The sequence below is a fragment of the Eretmochelys imbricata genome, chromosome 13, assembly GCF_965152235.1.
Source record: "Eretmochelys imbricata isolate rEreImb1 chromosome 13, rEreImb1.hap1, whole genome shotgun sequence".
Classification (NCBI taxonomy): Eukaryota; Metazoa; Chordata; order Testudines; family Cheloniidae; genus Eretmochelys; species Eretmochelys imbricata.
This window is the reverse complement of record NC_135584.1, coordinates 42,697,226-42,710,431: the sequence shown is the minus strand read 5'-3', so window position 1 is coordinate 42,710,431 and position 13,206 is coordinate 42,697,226. Positions and strand designations below refer to the sequence as shown.

The 13,206-nt window shown below is 56.8% G+C and overlaps 1 pseudogene across 1 annotated transcript; it reads left to right on the top strand.

Annotated features, from left to right (window-relative positions):
* Positions 1 to 4,137: 4,137 nt before the first annotated feature.
* Positions 4,138 to 12,852, top strand: LOC144273721 (Ig heavy chain V region 914-like; annotated as a pseudogene). Its single transcript, XR_013347784.1, has 4 exons — positions 4,138 to 4,436; positions 5,029 to 5,342; positions 12,128 to 12,202; positions 12,657 to 12,852. The product of XR_013347784.1 is annotated as an Ig heavy chain V region 914-like (transcript).
* The last annotated feature ends 354 nt before the right edge of the window (positions 12,853 to 13,206 follow it).

Here is a 13,206-nt window from a genome sequence, read left to right as displayed (position 1 = left end):
GACTACTGGATGCACTGGTACCGACAGTCTCCCGGGAAGGGACCCGAGTGGGTGTCCGGCATTAGCTATGGGGCCGGAACCGACAAGAGATACGCTGAGTCGGTGAAAGGGCGATTCACCATCTCCAGAGACAACCCCAGCAACCTGCTCTATTTGCAAATGACTGGCCTGAGACCCGAGGACGCGGGGGTGTATCACTGTCAGAGATACACAGTGACGGGCAGGGAATCTAACCGCGCACAAAAACATCCCTTTGCAGTCACAGCCCGCCGCGGGGCACAGCCCAGGGGAAGAGTCCGACACACACAGAACTGAACCAAGGAGAAAATGGCCCCAGCGTCACGATCAGCGCGTGAAGGCCACGGCTTTTGTGGGGCTGCAGAGACAGGTCAGGGCTGGGGGAGGAAACACTGGAGGGTAGCAGGCCCCGTTTTCTTTGCTGCACACCTGCCCATCTGGGCGAGCAGCGAGCTTCCTCTCTCCCCGCCCCTGCCCCTAGGGGGCAGCCCCCCCGCTCTCTCGTGCGCTCCCTCACTTAGATGATTCCCAAGCAGCCTCTAAGGGGCGGGCGGGGTCAGCATTTCTTTGGTGGACTCCGAGCTGTGGCAGGGGGCAGCCAAAAGGGGACAGGGTCAGATGTCACTAGCTGCTGGCAGATCTGATGCTGCCCCTTTGGCTTCCCCTTGGTGCCCCAGCTAGGAATGAAACCGGGGTGTCCTGGGACCCAGCCCAGTCATTGGACCACTAGGGCAGGGATATGGTTTTTCCAGTGTAGGAAGTTCAAACTAGGCTCCCAGATCCTGACTGGTGGGTTCCCAAAGAAAAGGGCGGGTTTCACAGGCAGCAGCTTCCAATGGCTTCAGTGCACCTTTAACTGCAGTAATTGTCCGGCTTACTGGCCATGGGAGAGGTAATAGTGAAAACTGGCCAGGTGAAAACTCAGCACCCGCAGTGAGTGAGAATAGCCCCCCACCTTCCTGGGATGATATTACCTCACCCAACTTGTCTTGTTGATATCCTGGGACACACACACACCCACACACACCCACACCCCGCAACTGCCCTCCATAGAGCAGGGAAGAGAGTGAGACAGCCCAGTCCGGGTCTGCCCTGCTGTGCTGGGTTGCAGACATTTGAGGAGGAGAGAGAGGCTTGTATATGGGATGTATGCGCACGTGTTTGGTGTGTGTAGGCTGGATAGATCAATAAAGAGACAGGTTTAATAGACAGATAGATTAGATGAGTATCAGATAGAGAAAGGGATGTATGACATGGATAGATAAGTGGTAGAAAGATGCACACTCTCACACAAAGAAAAGGAGGACTTAGAGACTAGCAAATTTATTGGAGCATAGGCTTTCCTGAGTTACAGCTCACTTGATGGGATGCATTCTGATGAAAGAAAAGGAGGACTTGTGGCACCTTAGAGACTAACCAATTTATTTGAGCATGAGCTTTCGTGAGCTACAGCATCCGATGAAGTGAGCTGTAGCTCACGAAAGCTTATGCTCAAATAAATTTTTGAGTCTCTAAGGTGCCACAAGTCCTCCTTTTCTTTTTGCGACTAGAGACGAACAAGGCTGCTCCTCTGAAACACTCACCCAGATGGAGGGAGAACGGACGAGAGAGGGAGAACCAAACCCCCAGAGAATTTCACACCCTCTCATGACCACAGCCACACTCCGAGAGAGTCGCTTTCCCCACACACCCTCCTCCCCTGACCTACACACGCACGGAGGCCGCTGCTGTCCTGTCCCAGGCATTTGTCTCCCCCAGAAGCTGCATCGGTGGCTGTGGGACTCATTGGCTTTCCCCCTCCCCCCCGGGTACAGACATGCTAAGGGCTTGGTGGCTGGTGCCTTGCGCGCTCTCTGGCTTTCCAGGTGAGCACTGAGGGGCCCGGTCCCTGGGAACTCTGGGGGGCTCCATGGAAAGTTTAGACTTACCCCTCCCCTCTGTTCCAGGTGCCCTTTCCCAGGTGCGGTTGGTGGAGCCCAGCCCTGGGGTGGGGAAGGTCTCCGAGCCCCTCACTCTGACCTGCCCGGTCTCTGGGGAATCGATAGCGAGCAGTGATTACCTGTGGTAGCGGATCCCGGCTTCTCCAGAGACAGGACTAGAATACCTGGGCGTTATCACCTGCTCTGGGACTCCATTCCTGGCGCAGCCTCTCCGAAACCGCCTCACCCTCTCCAGAGACACCGCCAGGAGCCAGGTCTCTCTGCAGCTGCTGTCCCCGAGAGCTGCGGACCCCGCCACCGACCACTGCACCAGGAGAGGGGCCCAGCGACACAGACAAAGAGGGGCCTGGGACAAAAAGGGGGGTGGGTACATTTCACAGGGACTTTCAGGGCAGTTGGAGACCGAGGGAGAGACCAGCTGAGAGAGACGCATCCCTGCGGGTTGAAGAAGGGACCGAGACTCAAACCAGGCGGTGTGTCATCCCGGCCCCTTCTGCCAAACCTGAGCGCAGGTCACAGTGTCTGCAGGAGCGGATCAAAGAAACTCAAGCACACGGGGGCAGCCTGACCCCCCAGTCCGGATGTGAGACTTTATTCCCCAGCGATGAGCGGCCCCTTGTGTCCCCGGGGGAGATAGTTACCAGGGGAATCACAGAGCCTCTTCCGACATCCAGAGACCATTGCTCGCGAGCCTGGAGCAGCGTTTGCTTTCCCAGGGGAGGTTTGTCTGCAGCAGGCCGGTCTCAGGCTGCGCTGGGGCATTTCTCACCAGGGTCTCGGCTGTGAGGTGCTGGGAGCAGAGCTCTGGGTCTGCGCTTGTGCCCTGCAGCGCCTGACACACTTCAGGTGGTGTCACAGAGTCTCCGGGCGATGCTCTGGAACGGCTCCCTACGAAGCCGGTCAGGACTCTCGGGAAGTCGCCTTTCTGGGAGCAGCCTGTCTGCAGGACACACAGCTCACACAGCTTCCACCTTCCTGGGTCTGACCTCCGAGCATTCAGCATCCTCTGCCCCTCCGTGTGCTTCCCACAGCGAGTCCGCTCAGGCGGGGCTCCTGGGGAAGCCAGAGGGTCCTGCCCCCCAACTCCGCAGTCAGACGTGACTCTCAGCCAGCCAGTAAAACAGAGGTTTATTAAACGACAGGAACATGGTCTAAAACAGAGCTTGCAGGTGAAGAGAACGAGACCCCTCGGCTGGGTTCATTTTGGGGGGCAGTGAGCCAGACAACCACGTCTGCACTTCACTCCATAGAGACTAACCAATTTATTTGAGCACGAGCTTTCGTGAGCTACAGCTCACTTCATCAGATGCATACCGTGGAAACTGCAGCAGACTTTATATATACACAGAGAATATGAAACAATACCTCCTCCCACCCCACTGTCCTGCTGGTAATAGCTTATCTAAAGTAATCATCAGGTTAGGCCATTTCCAGCACAAATCCAGGTTTTCTCACCCTCCACCCCGCCCCCACAAATTCACTCTCCTGCTGGTGATAGAGTTGTCACTTTGGATGGGCTATCACCAGCAGGAGAGTGAATTTGTGGGGGGGGGGTGGAGGGTGAGAAAACCTGGATTTGTGCTGGAAATGGCCTAACCTGATGATTACTTTAGATAAGCTATTACCAGCAGGACAGTGGGGTGGGAGGAGGTATTGTTTCATATTCTCTGTGTATATATAAAGTCTGCTGCAGTTTCCACGGTATGCATCCGATGAAGTGAGCTGTAACTCACGAAAGCTCATGCTCAAATAAATTGGTTAGTCTCTAAGGTGCCACAAGTACTCCTTTTCTTTTTGCGAATACAGACTAACACGGCTGTTACTCTGAAACTTCACTCCATGTCTCAGCCAGCCCCAAACTGAAACTCCCTCCAGCCCCTCCTCCTCTGGGCTTTGTCCCTTTCCCGGGCCAGGAGGTCACCTGATTCCTTTGTTCTCCAACCCTTTAGCTCTCACCTTGCAGGGGGGAAGGGCCCAGGCCACCAGTTGCCAGGAAACAGGGTGTCGGCCATTCTCTGTGTCCAGACCCCTGAACACACCTGCCCTCTAGGGCTCTGCAATGATCATACACCCTTATCCCACCCCCTAGATACTTAAGAACTGCATAGGGGAAACTGAGGCACCCCCACACTATTCAGAGGAAACATTAAGAACAGTCCCACTTCGTCACATGTGGGTGTGAGAACCTCACAATAACCCGCCCTTTTCCAGGGGTGCCCTGACACCCATCAGCCTGGAGTCTCCGCCCCTCTCCGGGGCAGGGTGTGGGAAGGGGGGTGACTTCGTTTCCTTTCCAAACCAGGTAGCAGCGGCTGCGAGGCTGCAATAGACAGAAGCGGCTGCGCCTTGTGTTTGTGCCCTTAAGGGCTGGCGCCGCCCCCCGCCGCCCCATTATCCTGACAGGGAGAAGTGACCCTCCAGCTCAGCGAGCAATGCCGGTGTGGGTACAGTTTGTGTTCCTTTTAGCCGCTTGGAAAGGTGAGAAAATGTTTGAAAATACAGGGAACCTAGAAATTATGTCTTTTTAATTGTAGTGTATCTATTTCTGTTTGTCTGTATAAACCTCCTTAGTATCATCTATCTATCTATCTATCTATCTATCTATCTATCTATCTATCTATCTATCTATCTATCTATCTCCGCCATGAATTTGAATCCATCCAGGCAACATCATATTTTCTCTTTCTTTCTTTCTTTCTTTCTTTCTTTCTTTCTTTCTTTCTTTCTTTCTTTCTTTCTTTCTTTCTTTCTTTCTTTCTTTCTTTCTTTCTTTCACAGTCCAATCTATACAATGTTCCATGCATATCATTATCCCATCTCTTTGTATGTTTCTAATCCCCCAGCAGCTATTCATCCATCCAGTGTCCCTGAGCTGTACTTATCTTTCTAGCCATCCGCATTTCCCCCCTACTGTCTTCTCTGTCCAGCTATGCTTTCCTCCACTCTATTAGCTTGAAACTTCTCTGTCTATCTCTGTTGCTTAGATGCCCCTTATCACTCTAGTGAGAGTCATTAGGTATGACCATTTATCATTATGCTTATTAATGTGCTTTCTCCACCATGTGCCCAGTCCCAGATGCAGCTGGTGGAGTCCGCGGGGGCTGTTAGAAATGAAGGGGAGTCCATCCGGCTCTCCTGTAAAGGCTCCGGCTTTACCTTCCACAGCTACAATATGTTCTGGTACCGGCAGCGTCCCGGGGAAAGCCCGGAGTTTGTCTCACGGGAGTTTGGTCGGGCCAGCGTTACGCAGACTGGGTCCAAGGGCGATTCACCATCTCCAGGGACAACGCCAGGAGCGAGCTGTACCTGGGAATGAGCCGCCTGAGGCGGGGGGACACCGCCCGGTATCACTGCGCTGCTCCAGACGCACAGTGCGCGAAGCCGGTGAGAGCTCAGACAAAAAAACAACCCTTCCCCGGGCCCCAGGGGGAAAGTCTGTTCTCTGAGGAGCGGAGAGACCTGGTGCGCTCCGTGCAGGGAGGGAAGGGAAAGTGAGTCACTGCAGGGGGCACCAGAGGTGACTGCCGGAGAACACAGGAACCCCCAGCCCCACCGCTTGCCAGTCTGCTGCCAGCTGCCCCCTTCCCACAGCGTGTGGGCCCCACCCTCGATCCCTAGGCTGGACCCACCTCCCCCCGAGTGATGTGAAAAGGGGAGCTGCAGGGACAGCATGAGGGCGCTCGTCCTATGCACTCCAGAGCGCTGCGTCCCAGCGCCCATCCCCGTGAGCCCGGCCCCTGCTCCCTGAAAGGGCCGCTGCAGGGAGAGAGAGGAGAAAAACTGGCCCTGAATCGCCACGCGTGGGTGTGTCTGTATGTGACTGTGTGAGCCGGGCAGAGAGAGAGAGAACACGTGTGTGTGTGTGTGACAGAGATATGGTATGCATCACGCCCGTCTCAGGCTGCCCTGGGGCATTTCTCACCGGGGTCTCGGCTTTGTGGTCCCAGGAGCAGAGCTCTGGGTTTTCACTTGTCCATTGTAGCGGCGCCCAACACACTTCTGGTTGGTGTAAGAGCCTCACAATAACTCACCCTGTTCCCGGGGCGCCCTGACACCCATCAGCCCGGAGTCTTCGCCCCTCTCCAGGGGCAGGGTGTGGGGCAGGGGGGTGACTTTGTTTCCTGTTCCAAACCAGGCAGTTGCCTTGTCACGGAGTGTGGGGGAGTCCAGGCCCTGCACCCCTCTTCCTGGGATCCACTGAGACTCTCAGCCAGCCAGTAAAACAGAAGGTTTATTGGACCACAGGAACACAGTCCACAACAGAGCTTGTGGGTACAACCAGGACCCCTCAATCACGTCCCTCTGGGGGAGCAGGGAGCTTAGACCCCAGCCCTGGGGTTCCCTGTGTTCCTCTCCCCAGCCCCAAACTGAAAACTAAACCCACCTAGCAGGTTCCCTGCTGCACTCTCCGTCCACATTCCTGGGCAGAGGTGTTACCTCCCCCTCCCACTCCTGGCTCAGGTGACAGGCTCTCAGGTCTCCCATCCCCAGGGCATATTCCCAGGTCAACACTCCCCCCTCCCTGCTGAGTCATATCGTCACATCTCTCCCCCCTTCTAGACTGAACTGAGCGGGGTCACTGTGACCAGTGACATGGGGAAGTTCAGGGCCCCCTCTCCGGGACAGCGCATCCGCTATCAGGTTGGCACTTCCCTTCACGTGGACCACGTCCATGTCGTAATCCTGCAGGAGCAGGCTCCATCTCAGGAGCTTGGCGTTGGCTCCTTTCATCTGGTGCAGCCAGGTCAGGGGAGAGTGATAGGTGTAGACGGTGAAGTGTCGCCCGAAGAGATAGGGCTCTAGTTTCTTGAGGGCCCATACCATGGCCAGGCACTCCTTCTCGATGGCCGCGTAGTGTTGCTCCCGGGGTAGCAACTTCTTGCTCAGGTACGCGATGGGGTGTCTCTCCCCCTTTTCATCCTCCTGCATTAACACTGCCCCCAGTCCCGTGTTGGAGGCATCGGTGAACACCACAAAGGGCTTGTCAAAGTCTGGGTTTGCCAGGACTGGGCCACTGCCCAGAGCCTCCTTCAGCACCCGGAAAGCCTCCTGGCACTGCTCGGTCCAGACCACCTTGTCTGGCTTCCCCTTCTTGCATAGCTCAGTGATGGGGGTGGCTATGGCGCTAAAGTGGGGCACAAATCTTCGGTAGTATCCTGCCATCCCAATAAAGGCTTGGACCTGCTTTTTGGTGTGGGGAGCGGGCCAGTCTCTGATCACCTCCACCTTGGCTGGTTCCGGCTTTAGGCGGCCGCTCCCCACCCGATGGCCCAGGTAAGATACTTCCGCCATCCCCACCTTGCACTTCTCCGCTTTTACAGTCAGCCCAGCCCCCTGGAGTCGGTCCAGCACTTGTCTAACCTGGGACACATGGTCCTCCCAGGTCTGGCTAAAGACACAGATGTCATCAATATACGCCACGGCAAAACTCTCCATCCCCCTCAGGAGCTGGTCCACCAGGCGCTGGAAGGTGGCCGGCGCTCCCTTGAGGCCGAAAGGCAGGGTCAGGAACTCATAGAGCCCCAGAGGGGTGATAAAGGCCGATTTCAGCCGGGCATCTGCATCCAGCGGCACTTGCCAGTAGCCCTTTGTAAGGTCCATGGTGGTAAGGTACCGAGCTCCTCCCAGCTTGTCTAGGAGCTCGTCCGGCCTGGGCATGGGGTAGGCATCAGATACAGTGATGGCATTGAGCTTCCGATAGTCCACACAGAACCGGACCGACCCGTCCTTTTTGGGGACCAGCACCACCGGCGAGGCCCAAGGGCTGGCAGATGGCTGGATCACCCCCAAAGCCAGCATGTCCCGGACCTCTCTTTCCAGGTCCTGAGCAGTTTTCCCTGTGACTCGGAAGGGGGAGCATTTTATCGGCGGGTGCGACCCGGTCTGCACCCGGTGGACAGTCAGATTAGTGCGTCCAGGCTGGTTGGAAAACAGCTGTCGGTACGGATGCAGCACCCCCCTGACCTCAGCTTGCTGGGCAGGGGTTAGTTGATCCGAGAGGGGAATTGTTTCCAGGGGGGAACCAGCTCTGGTCTCAGGGAATAGATCTACTAAAGGGTCATCTCCCTGCTCTTCCCACTGTCCACACACGGCCAACACCACATTCCCCCTGGCATAACATGGCTTCATCATATTTACATGGTACACCCGGCGGTGGTGCGCCCGGTTCGACAGCTCCACCACACAGTTTACCTCATTGAGCTGCTGGACAACCTTGAAAGGGCCCTCCCAGGCGGCCTGTAGTTTGTTCTTTCTCACGGGGATGAGAACCATCACCTGATCCCCGGTGGCGTAGGCACGGGCCCGCGCCGTGCGGTCATACCAGACCTTCTGCTTCTTCTGGGCTCTGGCCAGATTCTCCCTGGCCAGGCCCATGAGTTCAGCCAGTCTCTCTCAGAAGATCAGGACATACTCCACCACTGACTCTCCATCGGGAGTGGCCTTCCCCTCCCATTCGTCTCTCATCAGGTCCAGGGGGCCCCTCACCCTCCTGCCATATAACAGTTCGAAAGGCGAAAATCCGGTCGACTCCTGGGGCACCTCCCTGTACGCGAACAGCAGGTGAGGTAAGTACTTGTCCCAATCCTGCGGGTGCTGGTTCATAAAGGTTTTCAGCATCATCTTTAGCGTCCCGTTAAACCTCTCCACCAGCCCATTGGACTGGGGGTGATAAGCTGAGGCCCAGTTGTGCTGGACCCCACATTTCTCCCACAAGCACCGGAGCAGGGCCGACATGAAGTTGGAGCCTTGGTCTGTCAAGACTTCCTTGGGGAACCCCACTCGGCTGAAAATGGTCAGGAGTGCATCGGCCATGGTGTCTGCTTCAATGGAAGCTAAGGGCACTGCCTCGGGGTAGCGGGTGGCAAAATCTACCACCACCAGAATGTATTTCTTCCCCGACCGGGTCGTCTTGCTGAGAGGCCCCACGATGTCCATGGCCACCTTCTGGAAAGGCTCCTCTATGATGGGCAAAGGTCTCAAAGCCGCTTTCCCCTTGTCCCGGGCCTTCCCCACCCTCTGACAGTGGTCACAGGATCGGCAATACTGCCGGACCGTGGTAAAGACCCCGGGCCAGTAAAAGTTCTGTAGCAACCTCTGCCGGGTGCGCCGGATTCCCTGGTGCCCTGCGAGGGGGATGTCATGGGCCAGGTACAGTAGCTTGTGGCGATAATTCTGGGGGACCACCAGCTGCCTCCTGATCCCACAGGACTCTACTTCCCTTGTGGGAGCCCATTCTCGGTACAGGAACCCCTTCTCCCACAGAAACCTCTCCTGGCAGCCTCTCCTCATGGTCCGTACCACACCAAGGTCGGCCAGGTCCCTGAGCTTCCGCAAGGAGGGATCTTTCCTCAACTCGGCCTGGAACTCAGCGGCTGGGGAAGGGATGGGGCCCGGTTCCCCCTCAGTGGCCAGGTCTGAGGCCTCAACCTCTCTGAGCCGTGCCCCTCGGCGCTCCCTCCCCACCAGGGAAGAGTCCTGCGCCTCCGGTGCGGTACCTTCCCCGAGGTCAGGGAGCAGTGCCCCTCGCCGGCTCTGGCTACGGGTCACAACCAGGGCGGTCTGGGGCTTGCTTGGCCAGTCCTGTAGGTCTCCCCCCATTAAAACTTCAGTGGGCAAATGGTGGTGTACCCCCACATCCTTGGGGCCCTCCTTGACCCCCCATTTCAGGTGTACCCTTGCCACGGGCACCTTAAATGGGGTCCCGCCCACCCCTGTCAGGGTCAGGTAGGTGTTGGGCACCACCCGATCTGGGGCCACCACCTCAGGCCGGGCCAGCGTCACCTCCGCGCCCGTATCCCAGTATCCATTGACCTTCCTCCCATCCACCTCCAGGGGAACAAGGCACTCTCTCCGGAGGGACAGCCCCGCGCCCACCCTGTAAACCGAGCACCCTGAGTCCAGAGCCTCCAGCCCTCTGGCGGAGCTGGCCTGGGGTACTCTTCCCTCCTGAGCAGGTGGTAAACTGGTAGGCCCCCTTTCCTGGGTCGTCTGCCCCTCGTCCCGCTGGGTCCCTACCCAGTTAACCCTGGGTAGGTTGGGTCTGCTCAGTCTGTCCCTGAGCCCGGGGCACTGGGTCCGTACATGGCCTCTCTGGCCACAGTGATAGCAGCTCAGGTCACGTTGGTCCCCTCGAGCAGGTCGGAGGGGCCCGACGCCAGGCGTCCCCCTTGGGAGGGGGTTCTCCCTATTTCCCCGCTGGGAGGCCCCCTGGTGACTCTCTCTCTGCATCGGGGGGGTGGGGGGGGCTGTTCTTTTGGGACTCCTCCCGGCTACCCCCTGACCGACTGTTCACAAACTCGTCGGCCAGCTGCCCTGCGTGCTGGGGGTTCTCCAGCTTTTTGTCCACCAGCCACAGCCTCAGGTCGGAAGGGCACTGTTCATACAGTTGCTCCAGTACAATTAGGTCAAGCAGGTCCTCTTTAGCTCGGGCCCCAGCTGTCCACTTGCGGGCATACCCCTGCATCCGGTTGACCAGTTGTAGGTAGGTGACCTCAGGCGTTTTACGCTGACTCCGGAACCTTCTCCGGTACATCTCAGGGGTCAGCCCAAACTCACGGAGCAGGGCCTGTTTGAACAGTTCATAGTCCCCTGCCTCCGCCCCTGTCATTCGGCTGTACACCTCCACGGCTTTGGGGTCCAGTAAGGGGGTGAGGAACTGGAGCCTGTCTGCAGGGTCAACCCTGTGCAGCTCACAGGCATTCTCAAAGGCCGTCAGGAAGCTATCTATGTCCTCCCCCTCCTTACGCTGGGCCAGGAAGCACTTATCAAAACTCCTTGCAGTCTTGGGTCCCCCCTCACTCACCACAGCCGGGGCCCCACTGCTCCTCAGCCTGGCCAGCTCCAGTTCATGCTGTCTTTGTTTCTCCTTCTCCTGACGTTCCCTCTCCTTCTCCTCCTGCTCATGTTGACTTTGTTTCTCCTCATGTTGACGTTGTTTCTCCTCATGTTGACGTTGTTTTTCATGATCCTCCAGCTCCCTCATTTTCATCTCCCTCTCCCATTCCAGCCGCCTCAGCTCCAGGGATGGGGAGCTCCGCCGGGAGGATCCCCTGCTGGCTGCTGGGGTCAGGGTGCCCTCGGTATTCGCTGGGCTTCCCCCAACCCCTCCCCCAGGCATAGGTAGGAAGGGTCTCGGGATGTCCTCGGCAGCAGTCTGACCCCTCCCAGCCCGGTCAGGCCCCAGGGCCCACGCTGCGTCTGCCGGGCGGCTTCCCTCAGGGACAGGGATCGGGTCATCCAAGCGATCCCTCTCCTCCAACTGGGCAATCAGCTGTTCCTTGGTGAACCTCCCGATGCGCAGCCCCCTCTGCCTGCACAGCTCCACCAGGTCGCTCTTAAGGCGTTTAGCGTACATCTCCCTGCTGGCCACTCGCAGGCCGGGCAGCTTTCCACGGTTTCCAGGAAAAGCCCTTAGTGTGCCAGTCCTTCTTGAGGTCACCACCTCTTTGCCAGGGTCGAGCTGCAGACTCCTCCGCCCCTGGGACCGCTCGCTGCAATCCCCCGGGGGACACTGTTACTGCAAAAGTCCTTCTCTCTGGTCACACATTCCCAGGGGTTAACCGCCCCCCGAAACCGTCTCTCTCTGAATCTTCAGCACGCCTGGTCCCCGTCAATTCCCCTTCGTTTTACTGTTCCCCAGTCACTTACTGCAGGAAGCGCCGTTCACGGGGTGCAGTAGATCCCACCGCTGGCACCAGTTGTCATGGAGTGTGGGGGAGTCCAGGCCCTGCACCCCTCTTCCTGGGATCCACTGAGACTCTCAGCCAGCCAGTAAAACAGAAGGTTTATTGGACCACAGGAACACAGTCCACAACAGAGCTTGTGGATACAACCAGGACCCCTCAATCACGTCCTTCTGGGGGAGCAGGGAGCTTAGACCCCAGCCCTGGGGTTCCCTGTGTTCCTCTCCCCAGCCCCAAACTGAAAACTAAACCCACCTAGCAGGTTCCCTGCTGCACTCTCCATCCACATTCCTGGGCAGAGGTGTTACCTCCCCCTCCCCCTCCTGGCTCAGGTGACAGGCTCTCAGGTCTCCCATCCCCAGGGCACATTCCCAGGTCAACACTCCCCCCTCCCTGCTGAGTCACATCGTCACACGCCTCTGCCTGGGAGGGTGAGACAGAAGCAGTTTGTGCCTTTAAGGGCTAAGCCCCTCCTCATCTTTACAGGGAGAAGTGACCCTCCAGCTCATCGAGCAATGCCGGCGTGGGGACAATTTGGGTTCCTTTTAGCAAATTGGAAAGGTGAGAAAATGTTCGAAAATACAGGGAATGTAAAGATTATGTATATTGAATTGCAGAGTGTATCTAGGTCTTTGTTTGTCTGTATAAACCGCCTTAGTATCCATCCACCTATCTATCATCCACGCATTCGCATCCATCTAGGCATCATGGTGTATTTTCTTTTTCTTTCTTTCTTTCTTTCTTATACAATGTTCCATGCACATCATTATCTCATCTGTATGTTTCTAATCCCCCACTAGCTATTCATCCATCCATTGTTCCTGTGCTGTATTATCCCTCTCCCCATCCGGATTTCCCCCACTAAGGTAGGCTCTCTCCCTGTATGCTTTCCACCACTGTCTTAGCTAGTAACATGTCTGTCTGTCTCTGTTGCTTATATCCCCTTATCACCCTAGTGAGAGTCCACAGGTATGAACAATGATCCTTGTGCTCATTAATGTGTTTTCTCCATCAGGTGCCCAGTCCCAGATGCAGCTGGTGGAGTCTGGGGGGGCTGGTAGAAATGAACGGGAGTGCATCCGGCTCCCCTGTAATGGCACCGGGCTCGCCTTCAACACCTATTGAATACACTGGTATCGTCAGAGTCGCGGGAAAGGACTGCTGTTTGTCTCACGTATTGACTAGGATGGGTCTAGTTCTTGTTAAGTGGATTGGGGTTCAAGGGCGATTCACCATCTCCAGAGACAACGCCAAGAGTGAGCTGTACCTGGGAATGAGCAGCCTGAGATGGGAGGACACCGCCCGGTATCACACCGCGCTGTTAGAATCATAGCATATCAGGGTTGGAAGGGACCTCAGGAGGTCATCTAGTCCAACCCCCTGCTCAAAGCAGGACCGATCCCCAATTAAATCATCCCAGCCAGGGCTTTGTCAAGCCTGACCTTAAAAACTTCTAAGGAAGGAGATTCCACCACTGTCACGGAGTGTGGGGGAGTCCAGGCCCTGCACCCCTCTTCCTGGGATTCACTGAGACTCTCAGCCAGCCAGTAAAATGGAAGGTTTAT